The 10,673-nt window shown below is 38.3% G+C and overlaps 1 protein-coding gene across 2 annotated transcripts in view; it reads right to left on the bottom strand.

Annotated features, from left to right (window-relative positions):
- Nucleotides 1-309: 309 nt before the first annotated feature.
- Nucleotides 310-10,673, bottom strand: part of LOC136032810 (nuclear hormone receptor FTZ-F1-like) — a 114,139-nt gene continuing 103,775 nt past the window's right edge. For both annotated transcript variants that reach the window (XM_065713220.1, XM_065713211.1), the window contains one exon: nt 310-2,347. The gene's annotated coding sequence lies outside the window, so the exon portion shown is untranslated. The remainder of the gene's footprint in view (nt 2,348-10,673) is intronic.

Here is a 10,673-nt window from a genome sequence, read left to right as displayed (position 1 = left end):
AAAAAAAAAAAAAAAAAAAAAATCACATGCATGTACATGATAAACATTTTACTTTTAGCGTACTTCCAGTGTACGCTACCGAGAGGACTCTTTTCGGGGGGTTCTTATTAACATAACAGCAGCGAAATCACAGACCTCCCCTCTAAGGAAACTGACAAAAATTGAAAAAGAATCAAAATATAAAGCAAATCAATAAATTCTTTAACAAATATATTAAACAAGGCAAACTTTGGCCAGTTTTTCGAAGCTTCCTAAGAAGATCTTCTAACCTCTTCTAATTTCAAATCTAAAACGGGAAAAACAGTAACATAAAGAAAAATAATATTATATTAAATACAAATCAAATTAGTTATAAGTAACGTATATGACAATATATGGAAAATCTCAGAAACTCAAATCTTAAGATTTAGGATAAATGCTCCCTCCCCCCTGTAAAGGTATCTCCCTTCAGTAAAAAATATATTTGAAGCAATAGGTTGAAGTCAATTGGTTGAAAATAAAATTAGTGGAAGAAATTATGTTCTGATCTGGGAGAGTAGTATATGAAATTTAATTTTCGTGGTTTCTCTCTAATGGATAAAAAAAAAAACAACTGATAACCAAGTTCAGTACTGTCAAATAATTTTTAAAAGAATAGCCAATATACGGTATGAAAAAAAAACAAACAACAAAGTAAGGTACATTAAGGTTTCTTTTTTTTTAAGATGGCATTTAAAAAAAAATCTAAGCAATTATTTTGGCTATATATCGACTAATGTAAAGAAATGATTAACTGATTATATCACTTTTTTATGTTTGATCATATTTAATTGTCAATATACATCTTGAATTTGCAACAGGTTAGCTGCAAAAAAAAGGCGAGCATCAGATTTAACACTGACATTTTCTTTGTTTGTCTAACAATAAAGTTTATTGATATAGTCATATTCATTGATATATTTCATTGATATAGTTAAAGCTCTGAACAACTTCAGCTTTTTCGAATGACGGAAAGGTAGATAAAAAAAATAATACGTAATAATACGGGTAAATAATACGGCACTGGACTTCACAGTCCCTACCCGTAGTGCTGACTTCCGTTTCGTGGCCCTGCAGCCAGCAAGTGCAATGGGGGCTGGGGACCAGCAATCCTGTACTTTTGCCCACTCTTCCCGTTTGCCTTCCCTAGATTTCACCAGGTGCCCAATTAGAGCTGGGTTGACCGTTTCGTTCACAGTCACAGCATTTACCCCCGTTCCGAATCGTTGACACCAAGAGTCGAACCCCTGTCCTCACGGGCAAAGGATTTCAAGCTTAGTGTGGTTAAGTTCGCTAACCACACTAGGTTAGGATCGCTTCTAGTTACTTAATGTAACCATTACTTAAATGTAAATCGTTTTTTGACTGAGTAATTAATTAGAATAGCTGCAACATACTTTTCATGAACACTCAGATGCGGATATTCGATAGCTCAAATACTATCAAATATATTGTAGAGCTTTTCTTTGTTGGTTTTAGTCTATTTAACAATTTTTTTTTAATTTTTAGATAAAGAAAAATTAAAAAAGAAATTTTTTGTAATTATTCAATTATTAAAAATTACAACTAAAATGAAAGTGGTAAAACTAAAATTGTCATTACTAATAAGCATTAAAAAAAATACAATCAATTCACATCCATTTATTTATCCTTCTTGTTTTCTTTTACAGTTCCTTGCATGTTCTATATTTCGGACAAGAGGGAGGAAGCGCTTACCCCCAACATCTCGCCAAAACTTAAAACAATACAGTAAGATGCATATAGTGACTAAATAAAAATCAATGACGACCGTTTGAGGCGTCCATCTACCTCCCACTCACTCGTCAAACAAAAATCATGCACATGCCCATTAAAAATAGATAAAATCAATGAAAAGTGAGGGTGCAGACCCTGAAAATAGCAGGTTTCCTTTGCATTGCAAGATATTTCCTCTGCAAAATTTCTTATTCCTACATAAAATGTAAAAAGAAAGAATAGTGAAATTAAGAAAAGTAAAGTAAAAAAAAATTAAAAATAAATGAAGAAAAGTAAAAAAAGGAAATAAAAACTACAAAGTAAAACGATAGAATAATATAAGTAATAGAAGTAAAAGAAGAAAAGTAAAAAGAAAGAAAAAAACTGCAGAACTTAATCACAATATTATCTTAAAGAAAACTTAAGCATTAATGTTCCTTTTCACAATTAGGCATAGCACTATTGGAAGGAGAATCGGTTAGGTTGATATTTCTCTTTAACCATAAAATTGGTCCCATCAAATGGAGTTCAAAGAGCTTTTTCCCACCAATAAGACGACCAGAGAGTTTCTTCTCAACACAGCCTCGAAATATGCCTGAAAAAAGAGCAATATATAAGCCGTTCAATTACACATGAAAAAAACTTTCCATGCGAAAACATTGGAAAGTAATCGATATATGACGGATCTCAAATTTAATTGCTAACTATGACTAGAGTGTGGAAATCGTAAAAAAAAGAAAAAAGGCAACTAAATAATATTTAATTAAAATTAAGTAATTACACAAGATCAAAGGTGGATTTACTTTGTAGATTATGGTAATAAAATAACTAAGAAATATGACGCGTGGGAAAAAACACCTCCAGAAATATTACGCTAGCGAGTAATTTCGATGAGCATCGATTCACAGAGATATAGGGGAAAGAGGCAAAATATATTTTTTTCTAATCTCGGGGAAAGTGGCAATTCTCTCCCTCTCTATCTGACGTGCCAGAGCAGTTAATTGTGTTACAGTTAGATTTTCAACACAAATAATTTCATCACTAATCGATTCGAGCATGAATAAAATAAATTCTTGTGAATAAAATTTATAATTTCACCCGGAAGTTGTGCGTAATTGATAAACTATTTTTGTGCATAACACAATATACTGTTTCATTCACGGCAAGGCAGTGTTTCATCCCACTTTCAGTTGGATACCTATCGGACCAACTGAAAGTTCAACTTTTCAACATCCTAATTGTGCCAATTGCTATATATAGGTGTGAGACCTAGACCCTAAAGATCAAAAATGAGTGAAACCTACTTGCATTCGAGATGAGATGTCTCTGCTGTATCGCAAGAATCAACTACGCTGAACAAGTGATCAATGAGGAAGTGAAAAGTGGCCTGAAGTCCTCTGACACAATCCAAAATAAAATCAACCAACAACAACTGCGATGGCTCAGGCATGTAAAGAGAATGGACCATGACTGTCTACCAAAAATCTCCCTTCGAAGGAACCATAGAGTGATCTAGACCGCGAGGAAGACGCTCGCAAGAGGTTGATCGAACAGCACACGATAGAATAACATACCGAGCCCTAGTTCATGCTCTGTCAAAAGGAGTGGCCCCAAAACATCCCACGAGGACAGACGGGACTTAAGTGTAAGTAAGTGTGAGATAAAAGGACCACGGTTGTCGTTACCATCTCTAAAATATCAAAAGGCTATTTACATCCCACCCCCTCTATACATTGAACTAAGAGTTAAACAAAACTATTTCTCCATTCAAATCAGCCTGTAATCATGCAGCCAGTCCCCAGCCTAGAAAAAGGGTTTGACGGCAGACTAGCAACCTGCCCCTGGAAAAAGATTTGCCATAGAACCATCTAGTTTTGAGAGCCAACATGATATTGAATATGCAACCTGCTGACAGCTATGGACTGTCCCCTGAACGATTACAGAAAATTCGGACCGCCCCCGGGCAAGGTTTTTGAAAGCGAATTGTCTAATGAAATTTGGCTTTTGGAACATGAAGACCATGACCCAACTTTCAAAAACAGAACAATTTGTAAATGAGATTGGCAGATATGACCTAGAGATCATTTGCGTTGTCGGAAGTCCATTGGACAGATGCAGGAAGTCAAACCCAAGAAAAGCGATTCACAATCGTACACAGTGGCACCGAAAAAAGAGAGAAGCAGGTGTTGCGATAATGCTGTCCAAATCTACGTCCTGAGCTCTAACTAGATGGACACCCATAAATAAGAGGACCATCGAGACACGGTTTATAGGTCAACAAGCCAAACTAACAGTAGTCGCGTGTTACGCATAAACTAACGACACAGATGATAGAACAAAAGACAGTTTCTACAACACCCTACAAGCTGTCGCCAAAGATGTCCCTAGCCACCATCTTGTCTGCTTTGTTGGCGGCTTCAATACCAAAGTGGTGAGCGACAAGTCCTACTGTCCTGAAGTTCTTGGCAGTCAAGGTCTCGCTGAAGTCAACGATAATGGACCACTGTTAGTTCACTTTGATCTAACAAATTATATCGGTGGAACTCTGTTTCAAAATAAAAATAAAAAATCCACAAATAGTTATGGAACTCGCCGGATGGTTGAACCCATAATAAGATAGACCATATCCCTATAAACAAAAAGTAGAAGTCGAGTCTCCAGGATGTTAGGACCCACAGAGGAGCCGATGTCGCCTCACACCATGCCTTGATAATAGCAAAACTGTCCCTCAAGTTGAAATCCACACAGGAGTCAGACTACAAAGAAAAATCCCGCCTACGATTCAGAAAAAGACTCAAACGCAACATTTCGTCACAACTTTACTATCCAGCTTACAAAAAGGTTTGAGAGCTTGGCCCTAGATTTCAACAATGAAGACAGTGTGGAGTCATTCTGGAAAACCCTAAAAGAAGCCTATAGCCAGAAGCACTAGAAAGAATTGGACAAAAAAAAAAAAAAAAAAAAAAAAAAAAAGATGAATGGATATCCGATAAGAAATTGTTGATAAGGTCTCGTTGAAGACCGTCAGAAATTAAAACAACGCCTTGTAAACGGTGGGGATGACTGCGACAAAAGTTTTGAGAAATCATTCATATCGACATCAAGATAAGCTAGTAAAGAAGAGCGCAAGGGGAGATAACGGGACTTACCAGAAAAGATGGCAGCTATGGCAGAAGAAGCAGCCAAACGCGGCAATTCTAGAGCTGTTTACAAAATTACCAATGAAATCATCGAGAAGCAACGTAACCTAAACGGACCAGTTAAAGATGGAAACGGCAAGACGTTTACAGCCCCCCATGAAATCTCTGAAGTTTGGGCCGTACATTTTGAGAATGTCCTCAACAGACCCAGTCCTCCGAACACAGCAGACATCCCCACAGCCCCATTTCCTGGACCTTCAAATCAATACAGAAGAGCCATCGACCAAATCAATAGTTCAAGCCACTCGCAAGATGAAGAATGGTAGCGCATGAGGAAGCGACAATAAATCAGAAGAAATAATCAAAACCTCTTTAGGTGCTTGCATAGCGGTGTGGATCGGATTCTTTACATGCATCATGTAATCAGAGACGGTTCCTGAAGAATGGAGAAAAAGCACACTCATTAAGCTTTTCAAGAAAGGGGATGCATCGAAGTGCGATAACTGGAGGGGAATCAGCCTCATTTCAATCCTGGGAAACATTCTCACACATAATCCTCCGCCGCTTCTAAACAGTTTTAGATAAGCACATGAGAGACGAACAACATGGCATCCGCCCATATCGCTCCTGCTCAGACCTTATTTGTGTTCTGCGCATGTTGGTTGAGGAATGCAAAGAATGGAGACAAAAGATGTACCTTGTCTTTGTGGATTTCGAAAAAGCATTTGACTCAATACACCGAGAGTCGCTGTGGAAAATCCTTCGACACTACGGCATTCCAGATAAACTGGTATCCCTGGTCATTGCGCTGTAGGATAACACGGAGTGCTGCGTTCTGACCCATGATGGAAATTCAAGGTACTTCAGTATCATGTCTGGGGTCAAATAGGGATATGTCCTCTCCCCCCAGCTTTTTGTGATTGTTATCAATTAAGCGACAATACACTAATAGCAGACCTTGATTTTGCCGACGACATTACACTGATTGAGGCAAACAAGGAAAGGCTCCAGGAGCTTCTCGATGTGATACGAGAGAAAGCAAGTCTTTTGGGACTGAAGATTAGTTCAGACAAGACAAAACGCATGACAACGAGCAACTCATCACTTGGCATAAAGTGCAGGGACAATTCAGTAGAGCAGGTAGTGGAATTCAGATACATGGGTAGTACAATCGAACAAACTGGATCAAATAAGAAGGAGGTACAGTCTAGGATTGGACAAGCCAGTGGAGCTTTTAGTCGACTAAAGGAAGTTTGGCGATCGAAAAAGTACTACTTAAAACTAAAATTGAGGCTTTTCAACAGCAGCGTCCTATCTGCCCTCGTCTATAGCTGTAAATGCTAGAAACAAAACCAACAGCAAGAAAAGAAGATTCTCGCTTTCAAGAATAACTGTCTGCACATGATACAGGACATTAACTTGAGGGACCACATAGCTACCAGACAGTTCACTCTATCATGCATCAGCTCCTGGTAACAGATGTCATACGCTAACGAAGATGGCGATACTTGGGACAAGTTATCCGTATGGCGATAGATAGACCCCCCAGAGCGGTACTCGAGTAACCACCAGAGGGAACCCGGAGAAGAGGAAAGCCAAAAAACAAAGCCATAACGTCATACACACAAGCAAGACCTGAAATTCCCAATGGAAAGATGTCTGGGCGGCAGCAAACATGAGGGTTATTGGTGGTTCTTTCTGGTTGCCCTGGGTGCCTCCGGCAGCAGAGGAGGAACTAAGGTCTAAGGGTCTAAGGTAATTTCAAATGTTATTCGTAATGATTTTGAGTCACGAAATTACACTAAACGGGATAACTTCATTGTCCGTTATATTAAAATCGTACAACGCGCAGTTGGGTTTTCGTATTCTAATCCAACAATTGTGTTAGTTGGGTTTCAGCATTCGAATCCAAAATTTGACTTAGTTCGGTTTCGACACCGTTTCTGGCGTTTACCCACCCATAGAAAATAAAAGGTAAAGAGGTGAAGATTACGGCATTAGACTTTACAGTCCCCTACTGGCGGTGCTGATCTCCGTTTCTTGGCCCTTCAGCCAAGGAAGTGCAATGAGGGGTTGGGGGCCAACCATCCTGTGCTTTCGCACACCCTTCCTGATTGCCTTCCCCAGATTTCTCTAGGTACCCATTTTGAGCTGGGTTGACTCTGGCTGAACTTTCAGTCACGTCACTGACCCCCGTCCCACACTAAATAATTGGGTAAACTAGGATTCGAACCCTCACCCTCTCAGACAAAGGATTCTGAATCCAGCTCACCAATCCACTCGGCCAGGACGGCCAGGAACCATAGAAAATACCCTCCGCGGAAAATACACAACCAAGGAAAATGCACCCCGCAGAAAATAAACCCCGAGGAAAATATGGCTTTCCAAATAAGAATTTTATTTGATCTTTGCTTTTTTATTTTTCACAGGGGTAGAAATTTATGTACTTGTACATAACACGTCACTCAATCAAGTTTATGATGTGCAAAAACTGGTTTCTTCGTTAGTCTCTTCCTGCTTAGCGTGAGACAAGACAAATAAAAGTGACAGAATAGATGGGAAATATATATTTTGGGCTATATATTTCTGTAAAAGCAGGCCGGAGCTATAAGTATTTGGACAGTTTGAAGTCAGAAAATAATTCTTAGTTCCTAATATGCAGAATAATTTTACCTAACACATTTTGCATACAGACTCGCTATACTTCATCCTCCCCCATGAGCAAATATATAGCCAAAATTACGTATTTCCCATCTATTTTGTCACTTGGGTTTATCTTGTCTCAGACTAACCTGAGCCTGAGATTAGCCTGAGATCTCAGGCTAATCTGTAAGAAACTAACGAAAAAACCGGTTTGATCTCGAGTTTTACAAAGCGTAAACTTGAGTGACGTATACCACACGAGTACCAAAATTCCTCCCCCTCCCCCTACGGCAAATAAAAAACCAAACTCAAATAAAATTCTCCACTTTAGAAAGCCTTATTTTCCATGGAGGGTATTTTCCAGGGGGGTGGGGGAATGCCGGCCACCAGTGATTTTCAATTAAAATCAGGTAGTTGCGGACATCAAGCCATGGTTAATTGTAGAAAAAGCCAAGACAGACAGTCCGAGTGAGTGAGAGGCAAATCTGGCATTGCATTAGTGCTCTACAGTGACCTAGAGAGGTTATGTTACATAGGAGGTGTTAAATAGCAACGGCTTTAGGTGTTTCGTTACGTAAATGATTAAGTATCGAAGTTTTATCCTGAAACAAATTTTTCACGCCAGCGTTCCAATATGTGGCTAGCCCACCCTAGCAAGCAATTTTAGAGGGGGTGGATTATTATTAGAGGTAAATTTAACTAACATTAAGAGGTAGTTCTGAGAGGTTTTAATAGAAATGTTACATTTCTCTTAGCCAAGACTATGCATATTTACACCACCGTGACAACATGTGGCTAGCCCACCCTAGCAAGCAATTTCAGAGGGGGTGGGTTATTATTAGAGGTAAATTTAATCCTTATTAAGAGCTATTTCTGAGAGCTTTTAATAAAAATGTCGGTTTTTTTTGCGCCAAAACTATGCGTATCTACACCACCGTGACAATATGTGGCTAGCCCACCATAGCAAGCAATTTCAGAGGGGGTGGGTTATTATTAGAGGTAAATTTAACTAATATTAAGAGGTAGTTCTGAGAGGTTTTAATGGAAATGTTACATTTCTCTTAACCAAGACTATGCCTATTTACACCACCGTGACAATTTGTGGCTATGACCCCCTAGCAAGCAATTCCAAAAGGGGAGCAAATTATTATTAAAATTTAAACCATTTTAAGAGTTATTTCTGAGAGCTCATTGAAAATATCTCTTTTCTTTGACTGGGTGTTACTTTTCAGTCCCCCTCCGCCAAAAAATTGTTTAACACCTCCTGCCTTAAATTTAAAATATAGAACGTGTTAGTACAAGCAATTCACGCCACCAAGGCAATATGTGACTGGTCCGTGGTACCCTTGTGATACATATTATCGTTTCTTAGACATTTTTCAAATATTGTCATATTCAAAATATACATTTAAACCATTGATTCATGTTTTTTGCAACCCAACCCTCTATGATACAACATTCAATTCAAACCACCGTGCCACACTGTTACTGAACTGCTACTGCACCCTATGGCACCCCTTCATTATTGCTGAGACATTTTCCAGATATTTACTTGTTAAAAATCATTCATTGAATAAATTGCTTCCTGTTTTTGCAACTCAACCCTCCATGATACACCATGTCAATTATCATGCCACACTATAATTTGCCCTCTGGCACCCTCTAGAACCCCGCATTATTCCTAAGACATTTCCCAGTTATTTTTCTTGTCAAAAATCAAGCATTAAATCCAGAGATTCATGTTTTCGTAAGCCAAACCTCCATGATACACCATGTCGATTCACACCACCGTGCCACACTATTACCACTCTGGCACCGTGCCACCGTGCCACCACTCTGGCACCCTTCATTATTCCAAAGACATTTTTCGTGCATTTTCCTTCAAAAATATCCGTTTACACTATAATCGACCCTTTATACTTAAAGGAAAAAACCCAAATAACGTTTCTTCTCATGAATCCTGGGAATTGAGGCCAGCAAGACACAATCTAACACCCCAATGACACCCTTTGGTGCACATTACCACACTTAAGGGTTTTTAAACCTTTTCCCCAAAAATGGTTTTACAAACTAAAAATCACCATTGGTTTTACAAAAACAGCGAGAACCTGCTATTGCGTTATTAGATTGCTATGCTCCTTGACACTTCAGATCCCATTCTCCTTATTTCCAGTCATTTTGTGAAGAAAAACTCCCCCATCGAAAAGAAACATTTTCTTGAAAAAGCCTTACCTTATCCCCAAAATAAGTAGAAACCGGGACCTAACCGTAGGCATCACGACCAAGCCGTAGAAATCCAGGCAAGCTCCTAGAAATCATGACCGAACTGTGGAAATCAAGGGTAAACTCTAAAATCAAGATCAGTACATATAAATCATAGGCAATACATGGAAATCCCCATGAATTCGTAAAAATCAGGGTCAGCCGTGATCAAGAGATCAATATGTAGAAATCCAGAACAATCCTTAGAAATCAAGACCAATATATAGAAATCAGAACAACCGTATGAATCCAGACCAAACCATAGACATCAAGATCAATAAGATGAAATCTAGAGATAAATATCTAGAAATCCAGAAAAATCCTTAATATATATATCTATTATATAATTAATATATAATATATCTAAAACCCTTAAATATCTAGAAATTATGAGCAGAGCATAGAAATTCACTCCAAACCATAAAAATCAAGGCTAAATTGTGGAAATAAAGGTCAACCTCTAAAAATAATGACCAGCCCAAACAAATCAAGAGAACAATATGTAGAAATCCAAACCAAACCCTACAAATCAGGACCAAACCCTACAAATCCAGACCAAATAATACAAACCAAGAGACCAATACATAGAAATCCAGAACAAACGATAGAAATCCAAGACCAATCCCCAGAAATCGAGAGATCAATATGTAGAAATCGAGAACAATCCTTAGAAATCAAGACCAATACACACAAATCCAGGCAAACTTATAAAAATCAAGACCAAAATCTAGAAATCAATACCAGTTCACAGGAATCGTAACCAATAAATAGAAATGCGGAAGAATTCATAGAAATCATAAGGAATGCATAGAAATAAACAAATTCATGAAAATCGAGACAAATCCAAAAATCAAGGTCAACATCTAAAAATCAAAA

The sequence above is a fragment of the Artemia franciscana genome, chromosome 1, assembly GCF_032884065.1.
Source record: "Artemia franciscana chromosome 1, ASM3288406v1, whole genome shotgun sequence".
NCBI classification, from domain to species: domain Eukaryota; kingdom Metazoa; phylum Arthropoda; class Branchiopoda; order Anostraca; family Artemiidae; genus Artemia; species Artemia franciscana.
Note: the sequence above shows the minus strand (reverse complement) of the source record. Positions and strands in the feature narration are given on the sequence as shown.